The sequence below is a fragment of the Protopterus annectens genome, chromosome 6.part0, assembly GCF_019279795.1.
Source record: "Protopterus annectens isolate FY-2018-M chromosome 6.part0, PAN1.0, whole genome shotgun sequence".
Lineage (NCBI taxonomy): Eukaryota > Metazoa > Chordata > Ceratodontiformes > Protopteridae > Protopterus > Protopterus annectens.
This window is the reverse complement of record NC_056737.1, coordinates 392,596,138-392,617,200: the sequence shown is the minus strand read 5'-3', so window position 1 is coordinate 392,617,200 and position 21,063 is coordinate 392,596,138. Positions and strand designations below refer to the sequence as shown.

The 21,063-nt window shown below is 42.7% G+C and overlaps 1 protein-coding gene across 1 annotated transcript in view; it reads right to left on the bottom strand.

The window, feature by feature from the left end:
* The window catches only part of BRMS1L (BRMS1 like transcriptional repressor), a 624,443-nt gene that overhangs the window by 106,623 nt on the left and 496,757 nt on the right, over positions 1-21,063 (bottom strand). The window lies entirely within an intron of this gene.

Here is a 21,063-nt window from a genome sequence, read left to right as displayed (position 1 = left end):
CTTCTGGTTAATGTCGAGAATGAAACATTGCATCTCCTTAGTCAAAACACAAAAACAGAATATCTAAATTTAGCAAAATCATAACCCAAGAAATTGTACCTCAACACCTCCAGAAAACACAGCATTATAATTTCTCTTGGGGGGGGGGGGGGGAGCTTCACCACTTCCCCCTGCACCATCTTTTTATCTGGAGTGCTGCAACTATACATCTGTGCTCTTGTTGAAATCAGATTTAGTCTGCTTCTTTTTTTTTTTTTTTTTTTTTTTAACTCCTTTCTTCAGTCCCTTCAAACCCCAGAAGTGTGTTTTAATTACTTTAACTGTCGTTTAACATTGGAGATAAGTTTCTTTTTTTCCTGACTTGAGTGCGTACTGCTAAATGGACACAATTTAGACTGACAGTGCTATGGAGCCATCTTGAAACATTGCTCATGATCTTGTGAGACATGGTCATTTGCTGCTGTTCTGGGAGTTCAAATTACTGCTGGCTTAGTAGCAAGTTGCATTCTGGCTGGTCGTTTCAATTTTGTTTTAATATATATATTGCTATGGTTTCCATGCCATGGCACTTCACGCAGTGCCACTGCAGGTGATGCTGCACAGCAGCTGTTCAGCAAACTTCAGCAGTCACCCTTACAGTGACTGGACAAACTTGCTGGGAGTTTGACCATTGACTAACATGCTCCTTGAGTGTTTCATTGTAGATTATCATTGTAAGTGATTAGTTTTCACTTCACAGAGCTTTCTTATTCTACTACCAGCCAGGAAATGAACACTGTATCTTTACATGGACAAAATGTTAAGTAAATCTGCTTGTATCCCTTGAAATTTCCTGGTCTTAATGATTGTGTATCTTTGATGCCTATTCTAAAGTTTAAATCTAACCAGATTTAGTATATTTTTTATACTGTTTACGTATTTATATTTATATATATTTACATTTTTTATTTTTTGAATATTTAATATTTGTATTTGATGTTCATTACAATAGTATAATTATCAATTTATTTACTTATATGTTTATACAATATTAATTTAAGGTGGAAAAAGTTTTTTTTAAAATGTGTGGCCTAGCTGAATCATCACATTTATTTATTTATTTGAAAGGAATTTTATTGGTTGATGTATTTTTAACTGCACCTATCATTGTGGGGTTGGGCACTATAAAGATGTTTTTTGTTCACTGTTTAAATGACTCTGAAGAAGCCAGTATTGTTCTGGTGAAAGCGCTAACTCATTTGTTATTAAAGCCGTTTGTCTCACCATTCATTTGGTTCGTTCTCAGTGGCTGTTTATTACCTGCTACTTCTTCGTTTTTCCCTTTTGGGATTTTTTGTCTGCTTGTATCCCTTCTGTTGACATTCTTATAGCACTCAGCAACTTCAGGCAGTGCAGGAATCTACACAGGCTCACAGACAATGAACTTCTACTTGACACAAATAATTCAGTTTTGGAGAGATGCAAATATCTACACATTCTGGAGTCATCTCTTGACACCACATAAGATGGACTTTGAGCATCACACACATCCACACTAAACTGACTTATGCTGAAGCTGTAAATATTTACCACTGAAGCCTCCTAGGAATAAGAAGGCCACATCTCAATAGCTATCCACCATCATGTCAGCATCATGCTCACAGACAGTAAAGGGTCACCAAGAGGTAGACCCTCAAAATCATCTAATACTTCACGTCATGAGTAAAAATATGCATGTGTTAGTAATCATGGACTCTAATGTCAGGCACACTGACTCCATACACACAAGACAGGACAAACACAGCTTTACAATTGTTTGTCTCTGCAGTGTCAAGAAATATGATTAATAACTACAGGCAAGGCCATATGGGTATGTATGAGTTAAGGTGCTTAACCCTGAGGCATATGCAGGAAAAAAAATGTCGGATTTCACCATGCAGGAGTCCATTGCAAACAAGACACTGGTCTAGAGTGGAACTTTCCTTCACCCAGAATGATAACTATATACAAAGAAAAGATGACTGGCTTCAACAATTGCCTTAGCAGTTGCTGTCATTTTAAGGGAGTCAAATACATGTTAACATCAGACTAAATTATTGACACTCCAACTTCCTTCATCAAGAATGGTTTCCAGTTCTAGTCTCATGGCTTCCATATACAGGCTAAAATCTTTAACCTATTTTAGCCAGAATTCATGATATGGACATCCCAATGCAGCATACATCAACGTAGCCATCTCCAGCCCTAAATCAGACCATATCAAATGAGAACTTCTCAATGCCAGACGCTATAACAGACTGCCTGATCATCAGGCTCTCCTGCAACTGGAACACACACATTTCTGTAGTTACTGTGATTTGATCTCAACATGAAGACAGCAGTCTCTCCATATCCATGTTTTCTGCCTAGCATGCTTTCAGACCTGATAGAAACTGCAGTGCTATTTTCATATTTGTCAAAGACCATATCATCTCTAGGCAGATTCGCATGCCCAGAGACCACTAAACTGAGCTTAATAAATTCCAGCTTAACCTGAACAAGACAATCAACTTACAGCCTGTTATGGGGCACTCTCCCTGTCCCCTGATAACTAATATTACCAAATGTGCTTGAGGAGTTTTATATTACCAAAAAAGCTTTTATACTGGAAGATTTCAACTACCCCTCAATAAAATGGAGCAGCTATTCCTCCAAATTCAGTTATGCCCACAGATTCCTAGACTTAATAAAAAGTTTGTGGAGCACGTAGTTAGAACAATTAGAGATCCCAATATCCTTGACCTGGTATTACCTAATACAGCCACAAGTGGTACCACCCTTCTAATTTTTACATTCCTGGTCAAGTCTGTCCATACACATGCAACCTTCTCTTTCAAAATTTCTAAAATCTCCTGCAGTCTCTAATTCTGAATTCAAAAATTTCAAACACACCTCCTCAAACTATGATGAGCTATTTGAATTCATTTGCAACATCACCTGACCCGACATAATTTTTTTTTAGACAAAGAAGCTAAGTTCTCATATAGATAATTGCATACACCTGGCAATCCCTACTAGAGGTAAAGAGAAAAGCATAAAACAGATCTAAAATTCCTTACTGAAGACTGCATCAAGAATATCTGTAAGGAGCTAAAAACTACTGCAATATATATAGTAAGGCAAATTATGAACATGAATTAGCTTCTGAAGTCAAAAACAATTATAAGTCCTCCTTTACTTACATTACAAAACTAAGATTTAACACCCACCAATGTTCTGAACTTAAGAATGGAACCATCCATTCAGGCACAGTAGACATACCCAATATACCAGCAGACAAACTTACTGTAAACATTACCCATGAAACAATTACCTTAATTCCACAAAATCCAGTATACTTCCTAATATTTCAAAGGAACGTGTGCTGAAGGTGCTCTCTAAAACCAAAAATATTACTTCTACAGTACCTTACAATTTACCTTGATTACTAATAAATAGCAGCAAAAGTGCCTTTGTGGAGTCCCACACTGTTTAACCTGAGCTTACCTACATGATTTGTCCTCAATGTATGGTGAACTGCAGTGGTGATCCCACTACACAAGGGTGAATTTATCACTGACAGAAAACTATGAACTCATTAACCTGACTAGCCTGATTTGCAAAGTCATTAGTCACAACTGACCTCAAACTGTGATATCAAAAACCTTCCCATAGTAAGCCTACATCAATCTGGCTTTGTCAAAGGGAAATCCTGCCTACTCAGTTTAGTTAACTTCCATCAAGAAAGTCACACAGGCTGTAGACATTCTGTTCACACAGTTTTATGCGGATCTGGCCAATGTATTCAACACCATACTAGATGATGGCATTGCAAATAAGCTAAGTGCCTTAAAATCAGATCAATATGAGGTGAGGTGGATAGCTAACTGGAAGAAAGATAGAACCAACATAGTTAAGGTGGTGGATGACACCTTAAAGCATGAACGTAACTGATGGTGTGCTTCAGGGCTCACTATAGAGACCCTCCTTTTTTGGCACTTACTTCACCAATTTCCAGACTGGGAGTCAGGACATTTAATTAAGTTTGTACATGACAAATCTCTCCTGATACCAAGAACTAACTACTGTAAACAAGTGATGTACAGAAAAATACAAAATTAAATGCTAAAAAGTGTAGAATTGTTTTGATAAAAAAAACTCTCTTCCTCAATGTACATTATAGCCAATACCCCACTCCAAAATGATAATGTACTCGGGGATCTCATAATACAGGTTGATAATCCCCTCTCCTTCAACTACCATGTAGCAGCAGTAGTCAGACGATCCTTCCTTTTAGTACAATATGGACTATGACTCAGTCATAGTCCATATGGAAGTAAATGACCTGAGATGTACCTCCCTACACTATATGAAGAGAGACATCACAGAGCTCTTGGAATATCACTGAGCAGTATTTTTCCTTTTAGTACTATATGGACTATGACTCAGTCATAGTCCACGTGGAAGTAAATGACTTGAGATGTACCTCCTTAGACTATATGAAGAGAGACATCATAGAGCTCTTGGAATATGTGCCTCAGGCTGATAAGAGCTTAGCATTGAGCAGCATTTTACCTTCTCCAAGGACGGTGCCACAATATGAACAAAAGATGATTGACTTTAATAATTGGGTTAGTTTCTGGTGTCATTCTAAGGGGGTGCAATATTTGTCAGCATGAAAGGAGATGGTCAACAGACCACGCTGCTTTACCACAGATGGTCTGCCTCCCCTCTAGGCTTTTGAATATTAGCTAAAACATTGTCTTCTCCCATAGTGTCTTTTTTAGGCAATTGCAAATTGAAAGTACTTTCAACATAGCAAATCAAAACCAAAAAAATCTAAAGGTGCTACTGCTCAATGCTAGGCACCTAAACAAAAAACTCCACTCCCTGGAAGTTGTGCCATCTCTGAGATGTGATTTAAAGCCGCGGAGAGCACAACAGTACAAGGTTATAATGCCTTCCACACATTTAGACCAGCTACTTCACAGGCAGGGACTAAAGGTGGAGGTTTCTCTATTTACATAAAAAATAAATATACTTCAAGGCTGGTCAAACAGGACAATGCACTTGAGCTGCTCCATGTTCAAATCACCATAGGTAAAAATCCAATGCCACTTTCTTGCAAGTTATAGCCCCTCCCCCCTCTCTATGACCCAGGAAACCCATACCATGTATTTAAACTTATTAGAAACACTAACCAGCCAACCCAATACCATATTCATGGGTGACTTTAATTACCCCACTATTAACTGGGAATCCTTTACAACATCAAACGCACATGCACAGAGATTTGTGGATTTTATAAAGACAAACTCCCTGGACCAGATAGTCAATACACCAACCAGGGGTGCAACCATACTGGATCAGGTCCTCACTAATATGGGAGATTGCTGCACACCCCCACCCCCCCACCCCCACTGTAATGCCTTCCTGGTAAGGTTTACCACAAAATGGTCTCCTTTTAAGTAAAAATAAAGCCTGGACCCCCAGCTCAACTGGGAATATTCAGGAACTATTCTAAGGCTAACCTCCTGCTATTAAGTAAGAATCTGGCAAAATTTGAATCCCCTACAAACCCTGAGAACACTTCTGCCTATGCAGAACTGTTAAGAGAAACCCTGTACAAGCATGTTAATAGCTGCATAGAGGAAGCTGTACCCACCAGGAAGAAGTACATAACTAACTCAAGAAACAGGCCACCCTGATGGAATCAAAAAATAAATTGAATGTATAACAGGAGGAAGAAAGTCATGGCAAAAATTTGGAGGTGCAGCACCCAGAAGCACTCTTATCCAACTAAAACAACTCAGAGGACAAATGTGAGGCAAGTTTGGCCGCCAAGGACAACCACAAAGCATTCTTTACCTATGTCTGCAACCTCAAAGGCAATACACAGTTGTGTGTAGAGCTCATATAGCAAACCTCCTGGCTGATAAATTCAGCTCCAACTTTACCCCCCCCCCCCTCAAACTTCCCTCAGGAAATATTATCAAATATAACTCCCCCTACTATCACTAGACAACAGGTCCTTTCTCTCCAGACCAAGAACACTGCATCAATGAGCCCAGACAATATCACAGGATGCCTTCTAAATAGCATGAAACATGACCTATCGGCCGCTGGAATTACTATTTAACTGTAGCCTCCAAGCAGGCTTTGTGCCTCATGAATGGAGAAAGGCAACAGTCATCCTTCTGCATAAAGGTAAGCCATCTACAGACCCTGGAAACTACAGACCCATAAGTCTCACTAGTCTTATATGTAAAGCCATGGAAAGAATTATTATGGAGATGATCAACAGAGATATAGTAAACCTCCAGACACTGGACCCAACCCAGTTTGGTTTCGTTAAGGACAAACCCACGTCACCCAGTGGATAGCCAACTGGCTCACAGACAGGACCCAGGAAGTTAGAAAGTACAGTTTTGTACCTACCATAAATGTAGATGTCCGAACAGGATAGCATCTGCAGTCATAACAAATGGGTTGTCCTGTCGTCAGGCAGCCCTTCGGTCGGCCGGATTCCAAAGTCTGGGTCCGGCTTCGGCTGATGTCGCACTTCACCCAACGTCATCTCTGCTGGTCTTCGGGTATAAAGGCATCAGCCAACGCCATTTTCCTCAGTGTTTCTTGCCCCAGATGCCAGTTGCCCTCTTGGTAGGCTATATTTTGGATAAATGCCAATGTTTCCAAAAAAGTAGAAGGCAAACACAAAAAATAACAATGTATGTACATATATACAAACAAATACACCATAAGAGACTCCCCCCCAGCTAGCTATTAGGAGGGTAAATACCCTAGGAGTACCACAGAGGGGAAGGAGGGTGGTAATCCTGACTGCAGATGCTATCCTGTTCGGACATCTACATTTATGGTAGGTACAAAACTGTACTATGTCCTTCAAGGATGCATCTGCAGTCATAACAAATGGGTAGAATACCATAGCCAAACTAGCGGAGGAGGAAGAAGAATTATGGTGTAGTTAGGATCCCTTGCAGTACAGCAGTGGCAAACCCTGCTCGGGATCTAGAGTACAGAGGTAAATTATAATGCTTGGCAAATGTATGCACGGAGGTCCAAGTAGCCGCCTCAATAATGTCCTTGGTTGCCACTCCTCGTAAGAAAGCTGTGGTAGTGGCTGTAGCCCTTGTAGAATGAGGTCTTATGTTCTGTGGAATTGGTTTTCCGTGGTAGGAGTAACAGCATCTTATGCAATTTCCTATCCATTTGGAGATTGTCTGTTTGGAAATTGCTTTTCCTTCCCTTCCTGTTGCATAGGCTACTAAAAGCTGGTCAGTCTTTCTGTGAGCTTTGGTTCTGTCCAGGTAGTAGCGTAACTGTCTATGTACATCCAAGGTATGCAGCAGTCTTTCCCCCCTGTTCTGTGGATTGGGAAAAAAGGTAGGTAGGTGGATTGCCTGGTTTAAAGACACTCTGGATACCACCTTAGGCATAAATGTAGGATTAGTTCTCATGGACACCCTATCTTGATGGAAGATTAGGAAGGGTTGTACTGCCATTAAGGCCTGTAGTTCGGAAACCCTCCTTGCTGAAGTAATTGCCAGTAGGAAAGCAGTTTTCCATGATAGGTGTTGAAGATCTGCTGTTGCTGCTGGTTCAAATGGAGGGAGTGTCAGTTTTTCTAGCACAAAGTTCAAGTCCCATGCTGGTAATGGTGGTTTCCTAGGAGGTTTTACATTCTTGATCCCTCTGAGGAATTGCCTGAGTAGAGGATCTTGAAAAGACAGGTGGATCAAGCTGTATTCTGCTGAAATAGCTGATGCATGTATCTTGATGGAGGAATAGGACAGGCCTGTATGTAGAAGCTCTGCCAAGTACTCCAGGATGTTAGCAATATCTATGTTCGACACATCTTTTCCTCTTTCAGTACTCCAAATGACAAATCTTTTCCATTTTCCTGCATAGTTCCTTCTTGTTGAAGGTCTGCGGGCTTCAAGGATAATGTCTTTAACCCTTTGGGATAGGTCTGGGTTAGTTGCTGCTATGTGATGTTCCAGGCAGTCAGTTGCAAGGTTTTTAGGTTTGGGTGCATGATGTTGTAGTTGTTCTGAGTTAACATCAAAGGCATCAGGGTATTGACCACATTCTCCCCTGAGACATGCTCCTCAGCAATGGATACCAGTGTTGTCTTGGCCAATTCGAGCTATCAGGATTATCCTTGGGCGTTCCTCTTTGATTTTCAGTAGTACCTTGTGCATCAAAGGAAGAGGTGGAAATGCATATGCCGTCAGGCCTTTCCAACTGAAGGATAGAGAGTCCACCTTCCATGCAAGTGGGTGGTATGTCCTTGTGCAGAATTTTTTGAGCTGGTGATTGAGTGGGGATGCGAATAGGTCTATTTGTGGCATTCCCCATTTCTTTGTGATGGCCTTGAAGATGTCCGGGTGTAGCATCCATTCGTGAGCATCCGAGGTGGTTCTGCTTAACATGTCTGCTAGGGTGTTTTCTTTTCCCGGCAGAAATATTGCCTGTAACTGGATGTTGTAGCTCAGAGCCATATTCCAAAGGTCCAGAGTCATTCTGCATAGGGGGTATGAATGAGTGCCTCCCTGTTGATGTACCACATGACTGTGGTGTTGTCTGTCCTTATCAGTAAATGGCCTTCTTTGAGGAATGGTCTGAATTTCTGGATTGCTAGTTTTACTGCCAGCATTTCTTTTTGGTTTATGTGCAGGTGCAGCTGGTCTGGAGTCCACAATCCTTGTATGCATTTGTCCAACATGTGCGCCCCCCAGCCTAGGTCTGAGGCGTCCGTTGTGATGGTTTGGCTTGCTTGAAAGTTGTGGAAGGGCAAGCCTGGGTTTGACTGGCATGCTTGAGCCCACCATAGGAACTCCTGTTTCAGGCATGGGATTAGTGGGATTTCAGTTTCTAAGCTGTGCCTGTGTTGAGACCATAAATTCTTTAGGTACCACTGTAGCTTTCTCATATGCAGTCTGGCATGTGGGACCAAGATTATGCATGATGCCATGAAGCCCAAGGCCTGCAGTACTTTTCTTGCTGTTAAGGTTTGTTCTGCTTTGTTAATGCCAAGAAGTAAAGAGGGAGTTGTTTTTGTTTTTCTGCAGTTAGGAATGCCATTTGTTTTGCTTTGTCCAATTCCGCACCCAAGAATGTTCTTGTTTGGGATGGTATCAGTCTTGACTTTTGTAAATTGACTGTGTATCCCAGGGCTTGTAGTAAGCAAATGACTTTTTGTAAATCTGTTGTCAGCTTGCTTTTGTTGTCCGCTTGTAACAGGCAGTCGTCCAGGTATGGATAAATTTGGATTCCCTGTAGCCTGCAGTGAGCGATTACTGATGCCAGGCATTTTGTGAATACTCTGGGCAGTACATAAGCCAAAGGGCAATGCTGAGAATTGATAATGCTCTGATCCTGCAAGAAATCTGAGGTATCTTCTGCAATTTGGTCGTATGGGGACGTGCAGGTATGCCTCCTTGAGATCTAGAGTTACCAGCCAACACTCCTTGCCCAGCATGGGAAGAAGTTGCTGTAGGGTCAGCATTTTGAATTTTGGGACAATGATGTATGTGTTTAAGACGGACAGGTCGAGAATAGGTCTCCAACTTTTCTCCTTTCTTGGTACTAGGAAGAGTCTGGAGTAGAATCCTTTGCCCTGTTCTGTTATTGGTACTCTTTCCACAGCTCTTATCTTTGTTAATTGAGCTATCTGCTTTAGAGCTTCTGTTTTTTGGTTTGGAGGTAGGTTTGGCATTCCTTTTTTTACTGGTAAAGTGTGGAAGTGGAACCTGTAACCTTGGTCTATGGTTTGCAAAATCCACTTGTCTTTTGTGATATAGTGCCAATTTTTCGAAAATAAGGCTAACTTTCCGCCTAAAGGTGCTGTTATTTGCTCCCTGGTAGGCGGTGTCAGAGCCAAGTCACTGTGATTGTCCTGTTGCAGTGGCAGTGGTTGTGTCTGTGCCTCGGTTATTGCCTTGCCACTGTCGTCCTCTGTAGGCACCTCCTCTGGATTGATTTCTGCCTCTAGAGCGTCTATTCCTGCCTCTTTGAGATTTTGAGGAGTCTGGAAAGGACCAATTTTAGGCAGGCCAGTTCCTGCTAAACCTCGGGGGCTGAACCTGTAAGAAATCCTTAACTGTTTGTACAGATTTTGCCTTCTCTTCCATTTTCTTCATTACTTGCTGAGCAGGTGTACCAAATAGACTGGCCTTATCCATAGGAGCATCTAACAGCTTTGCTTTAACATGATCCGGCAAGACCTGTTCTTTCAACCATGCATGCCTTCTTATCACTGTGCCAGTCATGGCTGATCTAAATGAAGCCTCCAGTGCATCATAGCCACATTTTAAAGAATGGTTACTAACCTGCTGAATGTTATTCACCATTTCTAAAACATATTTCTTATCTAAGGGGTCATCAGTGGACAGCTTCTTAGTTAACTGATCAAGCATAAACTCTTGGTATTGGATCATATGAAAAGTACAGTTTTGTACCTACCATAAATGTAGATGTTCGAGGATCCACATTGCTGCAGTCCTAACTATTGGGTAGTCCGCTGTCCAGTCGGCCCGAATACCAAAGTATATGGCTGACGTCGGTCTGGGCGCATTAGACTGACGTCAGTACGTCAGGGTACTAATGCGCATGACCGACGTCATATCCTCAAGTCTTTTCTTGCCCCAGATGTCAGAAGACCCTGAAAAGATAAGGCCAAAACCAAAAACTCCCAACATATCTGCATCAAAAAATATATATATATACAAAATATACAAAATTAGCAGAATATAACCTCACCTACACAACCACCCCTAAACACAGAGGGGAAGGAGGGAGGGTAAATTGGACTGCAGCAATGTGGATCCTCGAACATCTACATTTATGGTAGGTACAAAACTGTACTATGTTCTTCATTCCACATTGCTGCAGTCCTAACTATTGGGTAGAATCCCAAAGCAGAGGTAAGGGAGGCTGGCAAATCATAAGGAAGCAGGAGCTGATAACATGCCTTGCAAAATAGCTGTGGCAAAACCAGCCCTAGACTTAGAGTAGAGAGGAAGGTGGTAATGCTTAGAGAAAGTATGCACTGAACTCCAAGTAGCTGCCTCCAAAATATCCTTAGTTGCCACCCCTTAAAAAGCTGTTGAAGTGGCAGTAGCCCTAGTGGAATGAGGCCTAATCCCAGCTGGAATCTCCTTGCCATGATGGGAATAACAAAATGCAATGCAAAACCCAATCCACCTAGAAATAGTTTGTTTTGATACAGGCTTGCCCTGAGAACTCAAAGCAAAAGAAACAAACAACTGCTGAGACTGCCTAAAATCCTTAGTCCTGCTCAAATAATAACGCAATTGCCTGTGTACATCTAAAGTGTGCAAAATCTTTTCCCCTTTATTTTGGGGATCTGCATAAAACGTAGGCAAATGAATAGTTTGGTTTAAAGCCACACTAGAAACCACTTTAGGCATAAAGGAAGGATTAGTACGTAATGATACCCTATCCTTATGAAAAATCAAAAAGGCTCAACCGCCATAAGGGCCTGTAACTCAGAAACCCTTCTTGCAGAAGTAATGGCCAACAAAAAGCAGTCTTCCATGACAAGTATTTCAGTTCAGCAGTAGCCGAGGCTCAAAAGGTTGTAGAGTAAGTTTCTCCAACACAAAATTGAGATCCCAAGCAGGAGTAGGAGCTCTACGTGGGGTCTTATATTCTTTGCCCCTCTAAGAAATTGCTTGAACAAAGGATGTGAAAACAATGGTGGGTCACAATCATAGTGAGCTGAAATTGCTGCAGCATGAATCTTAATGGAAGAGAAAGACAAACCTTTGTCCAATAACTCAGTAAGATATTGAAGAGCCACACTCAAATTAGGCTCAGAAATCTCCAAATTCTTTGCTGCAGTCCAAAATAAAAATCTCTTCCATTTTTCTGCGTACACTTTCCTTGTACTAGGTCTTCTGGCTTCCATAATCACATTTAAAACTTGTTGAGGAAGTTGAGACCTGTTGTCTTTCAAAACAGAATATGCCAGGCTGTTAGATGAAGAGAGTGAAGCTTGACATTGAGCAGACGACCGTCCTTCTGAGACAACAGATGTGGAATCAAGGGTAAAGTCCATGGAGGCTTCTTTACCAGATTCCTCAGTAATGGGTACCAGTGCTGCCGAGGCCAATCTGGAGCTATTAAAATCATCCTTGGCTTGTCTTGTCTGACCTTTAGAAGCACCTTTGGAAGAAGAGGCAGAGGTGGAAACGCATACACATGAAGATTTTTCCAACTGAAAGAAAGAGCATCCACTTTCCAAGCTGTGTGATGAAACCTCTTTGTGCAAAACTTTGGCAGCTGGTGGTTTAGTGGAGAAGCGAACAGATCTATGTCTGGAGTTCCCAGGACACTGTCAACTTTTGAAATACATGAAGATCCAGTTTCCACTCGTGGGGATCCATGATTTGTCTGCTTAACACATCTGCTAAGGAGTTCTGTGCTCGGCAGAAACCTTGCCTGAAGAGTTAGTTGCAAGCTTAGCGCAGTCTCCCATAAAATCATTGCTTGCCTGCACAATGGGTAAGAATGTGTTCCCCTTGTTTGTTGATGTACCACATGACAGTTGTGTTGTCTGTTAGAATCAACACCTGCCCTGGAAGAAGTAACTCCTTGAAAGCCATTAATGCAAACTGGACTGCTAACATCTCCTTCATGTTGATATGTAGATGCTGTAGTCTGGCAGGCCACTTGTCCTGTATCCACTTTCCATTTAGATGAGCTCCCCAAGCAATGTCTGAGGCATCTGTCGTTAGAATCTGACTCGCCTCTGGCCGGGTCACAGAGAGTCCCTTGTTTAGGTGACATTCCTGAGCCCACCACAAAAATTCCTTTTGAATGCAAGGTATTATTTGAATGACAGTGTCCAAATCCTGGCAGTGCTGTGTCCATAGATTTTTGAGATACCATTGTAGCTTCCTCATATGCAGTTTGGCATTGGGAAGCACCAGAATACAAGATGCCATGAACCCTAAGGCTTGAAGGACTGTCCTTGCAGTCAGCCCGGACTGAAGAGATAGTTGATGGAAGTAACTGGAAAGATTATTTTGTTTGTCCGGGGTTAAAAAGGCCATCTGGGCTGCTGTATTCAGTCTCACACCCAGAAAGCACATGTCTTGAGAGGGTACTAGACTGGACTTTATTTCGCTTCACAGAATACCCTAGGCATCTTAGCACTGCTATGACATATTCCAAATGCTGTAGAAGGTCTTCCTTTCCTTGAGCCAGAATCAGGCAATCGTCCAAGTAAGGATAGATTTGAATTCCTTTTAGCCTGAAGTAAGCTATCACTGGAGCCAGAACCTTTGTGAATACTCTGGGCAGTAGATAAGCCAAAGGGCAATGCAGAGAACTGATAATGAGAATTTCCAGCTCGAAACGCAGATACTTTCTGCAACTTAGTCTTATAGGCACATGAAGGTAAGCTTCCTTGAGATCTAAAGTTACCATCCAGTGATCCTTGCCCAGCAGAGGTAAAAGCTGTTGTAACGTCAACATTTTGAACTTGGGAATGTCCAGATAAGTGTTGAGGATAGATAAATCCAAAATTGGTCTCCACGTGTTCCCCTTCTTTGGTACTAGGAACAGGCGAGAATAAAATCCTAGGCCCCTTTCTGGCACAGGAACCGGCTGAATGGCCCCTATTTGGAGTAACTGAGAAATTTGCTTGTGAGCCTCTTGTCTTTGTAGAGGAGGAATGTCTGGCATGCCTTTGAAAGGAGGCAAGGTATGGAAATAAAACCTGTAACCGTGGTGAATGATATCCAGAACCCATTTGTCTTGGGTAATTAAATCCCAATTTTCTTTGAAAAGAGACAGTCTTCCTCCTAGAGGTGCCGCCAGGCGAGAAGGCACTGGCAGCTGGAAAGGCAGGTCATTGGGTCTGCTTACGAAAGGACTGACCCCTGCCCTCACCAGAAGTCTGAGCAGGTGAACTCCCTGTCCTAGGCCTAAAAGCACCCTGAGCTCTGCCCCTACCACGTCTAGACCTACCCCTAGACTGGGAATCATAAGCAGGATAAGTCCATCCCTTAGCAGGCCAATTTCTACTAAACTTCGGAGGCTGCACCTGCAAAAAATCCTTAACAGTTTGCATAGACTTAGCCTTGTCCTCCATCTCCTTTAAAACTGCTTCCACAGGCGAACCAAACAACACATCAGACTGTAAAGGAGCATCCAAAATCCTTGTCTTAACATGCTCAGCTAAGTTCTGATCTCTCAACCAGGCGTGCCTACGAAGAACAGAACCAGTGGCAGCCACCCTGGAGGAGGCCTGCACAGCATCAAAACCACATTGCAGGGAATGCTTACCCACTTGTTCAGACACATGAACTAAATCCTGCAACTCTTTACACTCAATACCTTCCGCCAGAGCATCCACCTTAGATTTCAACTGTGAAAGAAGAAAATTCTGATATTTTAACATGTGAAACTGACAATTCAACGCCTCATGGCTAAAGTGGAAGAAGTATACACTTTCTTTCCCCATCTATCCAAAGCCCTTGCCTCTTTATCAGGAGGGACAGGATTTTTAACAACTGAGGCCTTCACACCTTTAGGCCCCTGAGAGACAGTTTCCGGGTCTGCCCTAGGACTCTTAAAAAGATACTTATGAGCTTCAGGCACCCTATAATACCTATCCGGTTTAACTGGGGCAGGAGGCAAAGAATCAGGATTCAGGGAAGCCTCTGCAAAACATCTTCCACCACATTCAAAACAGGAGGTATAGCTAAAGGCCTGTGCTGGGGTAAAACAAGAATTCCCTAAGCCTTTTCCTGGAATCAGAGAAATCTTGACCTTCCCATTTAAAATGCTCCCTCATGGAATGCAGAGTCTCTGAAAATGAAAAATCCTCAGGAGGGAAGCTGAAGGAGTAGAATCATCCACATCAGAATCAGAATAAGGAGGGTACTCCTGCAAGTCTTCAGTCAAGACTCAGAAGCCTCCGAGCATTGCTCAAAACTCTCAAACTCAGATTCCACCCTAGGCCTCTTATCAGGAGGGGGCATAGAACCTCTTATCATAGTAATCAAATCCTCTGCCATTTTAAGCATATGTTTCTTAGGCAAAGACCCTGAAGTACTAGGAGAAACCCCCACTGAAGCAAAACTCGGCCTGCCCTCAAAGAAGCCTTGGAAAGAGAAGGGAGGCTCTGACCACCTTAGGAAGAGAGGGAAGAACAGCCACCTGAGAAGCCCCTCAGCCTGGCCTACTTCCTGAGAGGATACATCCTGTAACAGTAAAGTCTCTCCCTGAGACTCCAAAGAAACACCTGGCAAAACCTCCGGCTCCACTGAGCCCTCTAAAGAACCGACGTCTGGGACTGTCGGTTCCTCCACTCTAGGCTTTGCTGTTTTGTCCTTGCGTCGGAGCATCCGACGGCATTTTATAATTACAACGCTTCCCAAACACTAACCTGGCACAGTCTAACCTTCTCTTAATAGTGCGTTTGTTAAATCTAGCACAAGAGCGCATCCAACAACGTCGTGCTCAGGCCCTAAACAAGGTATACACAAAGTATGGTAATCCCTATGAGGTATCTGTTTCCCACAAGAAATACAGTTATTCACTTTTTCTGACATCCGGTTAAATACTGAGGCAAGAAAAAACCAAAATATTCCCCAACGGGGTACTTAGCCAACTTTGATTTGGTCTGAAACTCTGGCTTCAGAAACTTTCAGAACGCCAACCTGCACTCGCAAAATTGCTTCTGCATCGGACCATGCGGCAAAAAAGACTGAGGATATGACGTCGGTCATGCGCATTAGTACCCTGACGTACTGACGTCAGTCTAATGCGCCCAGACCGACGTCAGCCATATACTTTGGTATTCGGGCCGACTGGACAGCAGACTACCCAATAGTTAGGACTGCAGCAATGTGGAATGAAGAACATCTGACAGTTTAAAGCTCTAGCTGAGAGAGTAGCAGAGGTGTAAACTTTTTTCCCCCATCTCTCTAAGGACCTGGATTCCCTTTCAGAAGGAATAGGGTTTTTTGCTGAGGTCGAGGCTACTGCCTTAGGCCCCTGGGATATAGTCTCAGGATCTGCAAGTGGGGCCTTGTATAGGTGGTGATGAGTGTCTGGCACCCTGTAAAATCTATCTGGTTTGGCAGGGGCTGGAGGTAAAGTATCAGGAGCAGTGCAAACATCATTAAATGCATCATCCACAACAGGCAGTACTGGAGGTATAGCTAAGGGCCTATGTTGTGGTAAGTGCAGAAATGTCCTAAGCCTTTTTCTTGAATCTGAGAAATCTTGTCCCTGCCATTGGAATTGTTCTCTCATGGCATGTAAGGTTTCCCCAAAGGAGAATTCCTCTGGTGGAGAGGCAGATGGAATGGATTCTTCAGCATCTGAATCTTCATAAGTAGAAAAAGGAGCCTCTGGCTGGTCTGTAATGTCTGAGTCATCCGAAGAATCATCAGAGGACACTGGCTCGGGGGGCTCTGCTCTAGGTCTCTTTTCTGGGGGCTGAGAGGCCCTGTCTGGGTGGGATTGGGATCCCCTAATTAAGGATATTAAATCCTCAGCCAGAGTAAGCATTTGTGAACTAGAAGTGGGCCTGTGTGAGGGGGGCTTAACAGGCACTGATTTAACAGTTTTGGCTGCTTTAGCCCTGGCAAAGGCCTTAATAGACATGGCTGCAGGAGGCCTAGCAGCACCACGTGCTGGGGTAGAGACATCCAAAGGAATGGTGTCTGATAAATCACTAGGAACCACAGTAGTAGGCAAAACTTCTGAGGCCGATTCAACTAAGGTAGCAGGAGCCTCAGTACTAGTCATGGATTCAGCTGAAGATTGACCGGTTTTCTCGGTTTCGGCCGAAACCAAGACACTCGCGGCTTGCTTAACCGTGGTTTCGGCCGAAACCGCGGACCGCGAGTGTCGGTCTTTTTCTTTGCGTTTTTAACAATTTGGGTAGTCGGAGGATCCGACGGCATAATGTACGCAAAATCTGAGCCGAAAAACTGTTCAGCAAACTCCGACCGACGCCTAAGCGTTCGTCGGTTGAAGGAAGCACAGGCCGAACAGGCTGCTACGTCGTGGTCTGGGCCTAAGCAAGGCAGGCAGTAAGAGTGGAAATCTTTATGAGGTATTTGTTTCCCACAAGTTAAACAGTTATTGACTTTTTCTGACATCGGCTGAGGCAAGAAAGAGTCCCCAACAGGGTACTTAGCTTTTAGAAGTCTTCGAAGTAGTATTCGGTAGTAGTAATCTCTGGATCTGACTGACCGGCACTTGCGAACAGCTTCTGCTTCGGGCGCCGCGCGGCAAGAAAGACTGGGGAAAATGGCGTCGGCTGATGCTTTTATACCCGAAGACCAGCAGAGATGACGTCGGGTGAAGTGCGACATCAGCCGAAGCCGGACCCAGACTTTGGAATCCGGCCGACCGAAGGGCTGCCTGACGACAGGACAACCCATTTGTTATGACTGCAGATGCATCCTTGAAGGACATCTGGGGAGTCCACCTCTACAAAGAGGCCAGTCACAAGTTGAGTCCCTCAGGAATCAGTCCTTGGACCGTTCCTTTTCGGCATTTACTTCTCAGAAGTCATGGCCAATGTTATTGGTCTCTGGCTAATTAATTTGCAGATGACTGCAAATTAGGAGCCGTCATTGAATCTCACACTGACACAAATGCTCTCCAGGAGGGGCTCACACAGACAAATAACTGGTGTTAGAGCCATGAGCTAAAACTAAAAGCCAAGAAATGCATAATAGTATCCTTTGGGAAGTCATCCATCCATGGTAACTATGATATTAGCAACACAACCCTTAGAACTGACCCAGTAGTCAAAAACTTAGGGACACACATATATAGCAATCTAGCCTTTGATCATCACGTGTCTACACTGTGAGGAAATAATTCTATGTTGTGCAACTTATAAACAAAGGTATGCCATTCAAGTCCAAGGAAGTCTTTGTTCCACTGTACTTGGCATTCATCAGACCTATCACCGACCACAATGCACCCTTTGGTATGTACCTAACCAAGCATATCCAACTGGAACATCCACAGAGGTACCTCACTAAAAGAATACAGGACGTAAGTAATATGTCCTATGCAGACTGCCTCAAGGCCCTATCCTTGTATTCTGTCTCTTACAGGCTTTTAAGGGGAGATCTATGCCTGGAATGGAGTGCATTGTCAGATCCCACTCTGATGGACCTCCTGCATATCCACAAAAAAAGTAGCAGAATTACCCATTCTAAAGACTTAAACCTTGCTTGTAATATAAATAGGACCTGCTGGAGAGATAGGTATGTATCCCAGAGACTACCCAGATTATGGAACAGGCTTCCCCATCCGTATGAAGCATAGCTCCTCCCTAACCCAATTCAGGTGCAACTTGGGACAATTGGATGAGAAACAGGAAATTCATCCCTGGTTTGGCATCTATGACTCTAATGCAAACAGATAACCTGTAAATGGTTCATCTCTCAGGCCCATGCTTACACTTATCAAGAGTATCATAACTTGTCAGAGACTTGAGATGCATACCTAGGCTTAAAAAGGCCCTTGTGGTCATTAGCCTAGTAAACACCCATGAACCTATATCTACAGGTATATACCCAAGGTCAAAAGAAGTTATGCCTTTGTATGCAGCCCTAATTAGACCAATTATTCTGTACAATCCCCCCTTGTGGATTTACTTTTCTAGACAAATTAAGCAACTCAAAAGACCCCAGAGGTTAATAATCAAGAAGACTGTTGACCTAAAAGTCCCCGAATAACCAGGAAAAAAACTGAACTACTGTCCCTTTAACTTGGTTTCTTATAGGCTCTTGTTGGGAAATCCAAGCCTCATTTTTTTTGGCACCAAGAACACCATTCCTTGATCTCCTGTATCTTTACAAGTCAAATATCTCTATTAATATCAAAACTAGGGACTTAAATCTCCACCAGCACATAACAAAATTTGCTGGACAAATTTATTACTGAAAGCCTACCCCACCTTCTGGGGCAGACTTCCCACTACAAGTTACACAAATAGGCACCCAAGCTTCTTTTAAATTAAACCCGGATGATTGGAGGGATACCCAAAAGTTTACTTTGCCATTCTTCAGAGGGGGTACAATACAACTGTGGGTACTGGCAAATGGTCTTGTGACTCAATATCTTTGTATTTTCTGTGATCCCATGAATTAGTGGCACAAATGTTGGAGAGAGCAGATGGGGGGGGGGGGTGAGTGGTCAATACTAGTCCACTCATCCCGACAGGACAATGCACTTGAGATTCTCCACGTTCGAATCATAATAGGCAAAATCTAATACCACTTCTTTGTAAGCAACAGCTCCACCTCTATAACCCAGGAAATCGATAACGTTTTTAAGCTTACTGGAAACACTCAACCCAATACCATATTTACGGGTGACTTTAATTACCCCACTATTAAATGGGAATCATATATGACACCAAATGTACAGGCACTGATATTGCTGGATTTTGCAAACATATACTCCCTGGACCAGACTGTCAATACACCTACAAGAGGTGCAAACATACTGGATCTGGTCCTCACTAATATGGGAAAGCAGTGCATACCCAACGAAAAAAACTGTAATACCGAAAAACAAAACAAACTTGAAAAGGAAGCCGGCAAGACGATAAACCTCAGCAAATGCACCAAATCCAAACACAGTGATGCTAATAAACTGCAATTTGAAGTTTATTTAAGATTTATTTTTTATGATTTATTTTAAGCTCAACAATGGCCATAAGCGTTGTTGAGCTTAAAATAAATCTTAAATAAACTTCAAATTGCAGTTTATTAGCATCAATGTGTTTGGATTTGGTGAATTTGCTGAGGTTTATCGTCTTGCCGGCTTCCTTTTCAAAGCAGTGCATACCCGCTATTATAATGTCCTCTCTGGTAAGTTCAGACCACAAAATGGTCTCCTTTGAAGTAAAAATAAAACCAAGAACACCAGCTGACCCTGGAATGTTCAGGAACTGCTCTAAGGCTAACTTCCTACAATAAAGTGATAACCTGGCAAAATTTCAAGCCTCCCCAAAAACACTACTGCGTACATGGAACTGTTCACAGAAACCCTATACAAGCATGTTAACAGCTGCATAGAGGCAGCTGTACCCACCAGGCATAAGGAGTGAACTAACTCAAAAAAAACAAGACACCCTGGTGGAATCACATCATCAACAGACTGTAAAACAGAAAGAAGAAAATCATTGTGAAAAATTAGTAGGTGTAGTAGCACCCTGCAGGGTAAAAGTACTTTCAAGCTAAACAAAGAACTCAGGACAAATAAAGTCTACAAAACCCAAATTTTAGGCAAATTTGGCCCCCCAGGTTAAGGCCAACCACAAGGCATTTTTTTAGCTCTGTCCCTAACCTCAAAGGCAAAACACAATTGTGTGTGGAGCTCATTGTTAATACAGCCACCTTTACTGAGCCAGAAGATATAACAAACCTATTAGCAGGTAAATTCAGCTCTAACTTTAGCCATGTTTCTCTCAGCCTCTCTTCGTGAAATTCCATCAAATATAACTCCCCCTACTATTACTAGGAAACCAGTCCTTAGTGCTCTCTCTAAGACCATGAATACTGAACTGATTGCCCAGACAATATCCCAGGCTGTCTTTTAAATAGCATGAAACATGGACTTATCAGGCTGTCTGGAATCACTATCTAACCATAGCCTGCAAACAGACTTTGTTCCTCACAAATGGAGAACAATAATCATCATCCCTCTGCACAAAGGCATGCCATCTATAGACCCTGCAGATTCCAAGGTCTATAGATGGCATGCCATCTACAGACCCTGGAATTTACAGACCCACAAGTCTCACTAGTCTCATATGCAAAACCATGGAAAGAATTATGGAAATGACCAATAATGACATAGGAAACCTCCAGACACTGGACCCAACCTAGTTTGGTTTAGTCAAGGTAGGTCATGCCTACTCAAACTGGTGGACTTCAAGAACATCACCAAAGCAATGGAGGAGGTAAAAATGATTCACACCACCTACCTTGACCTATTCAAGGAATTTGACATAATACCCCACTTGGG